General features: G+C 40.1%; 1 pseudogene; it reads right to left on the bottom strand.

The window, feature by feature from the left end:
• Positions 1-2397: 2397 nt before the first annotated feature.
• On the bottom strand, positions 2398-3303 carry LOC129682478 (olfactory receptor 2B11-like; annotated as a pseudogene).
• Positions 3304-4603: the final 1300 nt, after the last annotated feature.

Below are 4603 nucleotides of genomic sequence, written 5' to 3'. Positions count from 1 at the left end.
ACACTTGCACTAATCCCAATCCCAATCCCAAACCAAACCCTAACCTGAACCCTAAGAAAAACCAAATCCCTAACCCTAACCTTAACCCTAACTCTAACCCTAACCATAACCCTAATTCTATAACAACCCTATCCATAACCCTAACAACAACCCTAACCCTAACCCTAACAACAATCCTACCCTAATCCTAACAACAACCCCAACCCTAACCCTAACAACAACCCTAACCATAACCCTAACCCAAAACCCTCACTGTAACCCTAATCTGAACTTGGATGTGAAACCGAAACCTAATCCTAACCCTAAATGTAATCCTAACCTTAACATGAACCCAAACTTTAACTTCTACCCCTATAACCCTAAACCTTGACCCTTCACCCTGACCCTTTCTCTGACCCCAACCCTGACTGACACGATTCTGACCCTGATCCTAACCATCTAATCCTGACCTGAACCCCTAACCCTGACTTTGACCCTGACCCTGACACTCTAACTCTGACCCTGATTCTGATCCTAACCCCCACCCTGACCCTGAACCTGACCCTGTCCCCAATTCTGAACCTGACCCTGAATGTAGCCCTGTTCTTGACAGTGATCCTGATGTGAACCTGACTCTAAACCGGATCCTTACACTAATCCTAACTCCCTAACCCTGATCCTGACTTTCACCCTGTCCCTCTTCTTTGTAGTATTTACCAGGGATGTCAAGAATTATATCTTTGTCCAATTGATTTTGATATATAAGTAAAAATGTCTTATATACTCATAATCTCATTAAAAAAAACACATACTTATTCATCAAACAAGAAATATCATGAACTTAAAAATCCACCAGTGAGTCAAGATGGCTCAGCAGGTCCAGGTGCTACTTGCCAAGCCTGAGAGTCTAGGTTCATTTCCCAGGCTGAGCATGGTGGAAGGACATAACTGTCTTAGTCAAGCTGTCCTTGACTTCAATGTACATGCCATGATGTGCACACACTCATACACACACTCATACACACACACACAGAGACACAAATATATCAAGAATGTTAGACACTACTATCTAAAACTATGTGATCATAATATACTACTCTTTACTCAGAATGCACAGAGTACCTGGGATGTTCATATACTCAGGAGAAACTTCCTGAGAATGATGAAAATTTCTCATGTGATATCAATGAGATATAAACCAATGAATAAATGTTATAACTACATTAAATTCCTCACATGATATCAATAAGATATATACCAATGAATAACTGTTATAACTACATTAATTCCTCATGTGATATCAATAAGATACATACCAATGAATAAGTGTTATAACTACATTAAATGGATTGTTATTTTTATTTTACATGCTAAACTATTAAATACTTTTAATTTCAATACAAACAAGACACAGAACTATATTCATACATTAAAAGATCCCACATTATATTTGCAAACATTACTTTATAACATTATTATATAGAAAAATATGTACCATGATATTGGAATTGACGAGGAAGCATTACTTTTAAAGAAAGCTTAAACGAGGAAGCATTACTTTTCTTGGGGCTGTGGCCACTGGTAGGTTGTCCATACCCTAGGAGATAGCTCCACATCTGTACACTAATTGGTCAGTACTAACTGGGCTCAGAGAGTTGTTACTGCTAAGAAGACATGAAATCAGGAAGAAAACGAGGTGAGTGATCCTCAGGAGATCTGGGGGAGAGTGATAAAGGGTAGATGACATAAAAATACATTAAACACATTACAAAATTTTCAAATAAGAAAAAAGTTCTATTAAGGTTTTTAAATTTTATCCAGGAGAAACATAATGTAACTGTTAAATGATTTTATTTGTTATACAAACTGTTGCTGATTATTAATATCTATCATTGATTTATCTTTTAGTTAAGCAGTGGTTATTCCTAAACCAGCTGTATACCCAAACCACCACATAGAGAGTAGGATTTATTTAATTAACCTAGAGCACAATGCTGGACAATAGTTACTCCATCCTAACCTCCAAGCCCACATACTATCCTTCCATTCAGATTTTCCACATTATACTTGCTTTTAGTCGTATCTGAGGTTCAGTTCATCTCTCCTCCTGGTTCCAAGTCTTCCCCTGCCGATCTCTGCTCTCAGACATGCCCACTCGCTTCCTTTTCCTCCCCTCTGGACCAGGGTGTCCCACCCTATTCTCTCCATAGCTCAGCATTGGCTGGTTGTTTTATTGAAAACACAGAGAACAAATAGTGGTATGTTTACACAAACTTGAGACAGGTGACGCTTAGAATAAGCATCAAATGCAGTGTCGGGATTGAAACCAGAGAGTGGGGGAGGGGGAGAAATCAGCATTTGAATGAACAAGGGTAAATTGTGGACATTCCACCAGAACATTATACTAACAACAAACTATCACTTAAAGCATAAAATCTTTCTTGCCAGATCGTCCAATGCTGCCTTTACATCTTTATTCCTCAGAGTGTAAATGAATGGGTTAAGTGTAGGAGTTATCACACCATAGAAAAGAGCCATGAACTTGGGTTGGTCCCTTGAGATTGAGGAGGGGGGCTGAAGGTACATACTAATTGCTGGGCCATAAAATAAAGAAACCACTATAAAATGAGAGGAACATGTACCAAAGGCCTTTGTTCTTCCTTCAGAAGACTTAATCCTAAGTATAGCATGTCCAATACTAATATAGGAAGCAAGTATTAGGCATAGAGGAACAGCCAGGATAAAAATGCATGCCACTGAAAGTGCCAGCTCATTTGTCTCCTTTTTACCACAGGCAGCCTTTATCAGAACAGGAATCTCACACAAGTGATCCAGTGCAAGTGTGGCTTCTGAGACGGCATAGGCGATTCCACAGAGCTACATACTACACACTAACTGGATGCATAAGCGCCGGTTCATGATCAGGGAGTAGTGCAGAGGTCTGCAAATGGCCACGTAGTGATCAAAAGACATAATAGCCAGGAGAAGACACTCTGTGCTCCCCATTTAACTAAATAAATAAAGTTGGAGTGCACACCCCATATAGCTGATGGTCTTTCTGGAGCTTCCCAGGTTAAACAGCATCTGAGGCACAATGCTTGTGGTGTAGCACATGTCCAGAAAGGAGAGGTTGGTGAGGAAGAAATACATGGGGCTGTGGAGACGGGAGTCTAAGGTGGACACCAGAATGATGGCGACATTCCCCATCATAGCCAGGGGATATGTTACCAGAATAATAGTGAAGACAGAGAGCTCTAGCCAAAGGTGGTTGGCAAAACCTAGAAGAATGAACTCTTCAGGGTGGGTTATGTTAAAGACTACCATTCTCTTCACCTGTAATAAAGTGGCAGAGAGAGAGAGAGAGAGAGAGTTTTGGGAAATGAAAACGACAACATTTTATTTTGTATCTTGTACTGTTTTTTTCAGTGATAAAAAACATAAGCAAACAGATAAACATATTGTCATGGCTTTGGTGGGGTAAAGAAGATAAAGAATCTTGCCCAGGTATCACTTCTATGACACTAAATAGTAAAGTGAATTAAACAAGATTTCCACCTGGATACTGAATTTCTTCAGCTGTGTAATAAGGACAGTCATAGGCCACTTTATGAGTTCTCAGGGACAGATCCCTAGACAAAACACATTTAAAGACATGGAACCAACTCAATTCAAAGGAGTGGGCGCCTCAGTAAGCAATGGCATCAGAAAACACAGAGCTGGGTTTTAATATTCTGCAAAAATTTCTCAGATTCCCTCTAGAAGGTCTCATCAATCACTTAATCAACCACAACTAGAGATTTCAAAACAGAACAAGAATTAAGCCAAGCTATTGGGTCTCTATTTTTTCCATTTCCCAAAACAAGCACAGGACATGTCAGCTCATGTGAGTTCCTGAGTTTCTGAACCAATCCTAACATGTAACCAGGATTTGTTAAAAGGAAATTCAATGACTCTCTGACTACAGACTCACTAACAGGGTCTGTCACAATAACCACACACTATTATTTTTCTCAAAGTGTCTACAATTAGCTGATAACTCTAAGGAGTGTATAAAAGGCAAAAAAAAAAAAAAATGTCAGCCAAGCGATGTGATTCAATCAAGCAAAAAACACAGTTTTCCCAACTTTAATTTAAAATATCTGGAGGAGACCATAGCTGCCAGTCGAGTAAATTCATCAGTGAGGAGATAGGCAGGATTTGTCTGGGACTATAACTCCTGCTAGATTGAAATGTCTGGTTTCAAAAGGTTGGTTATCAACAGCCCAGACTATATTGTCATAAGTCTGCCTGAACTGCAGCCAACAGCAGATCAGTTTAGAGATTGGAGACTCTGAAAGTGAGGAGACACACACACACGCACACACAGCACAGGCAGTAATAGCTATAGAGGCGCTATCACCTAAAATGGCAGTGCCACTCTGACACCTTGGGTGCAGCTCAGGCTGTACATGGGGTTGATGGCTGGTGGGTAGATAAAAGTGCACATGCAGCATTCTTGGAAACCAGTCAACCAGTCAACTGGTTTCTGCTGAGAAAAGCCACTTTCCTTATCCATTCTTACCTGGACAAATGGGGTAGACCTCTGAGCCCTGTTAACATGCACCTGTTCTGCACACCAAAGGCC

This window comes from Psammomys obesus, unplaced genomic scaffold (genome assembly GCF_907164565.1).
Source record: "Psammomys obesus unplaced genomic scaffold, mPsaObe1.curated_primary_1811, whole genome shotgun sequence".
Lineage (NCBI taxonomy): Eukaryota > Metazoa > Chordata > Mammalia > Rodentia > Muridae > Psammomys > Psammomys obesus.
The sequence above is the reverse complement of the archived record's forward strand: the minus strand, read 5'-3'. Positions and strand labels throughout refer to the sequence as shown.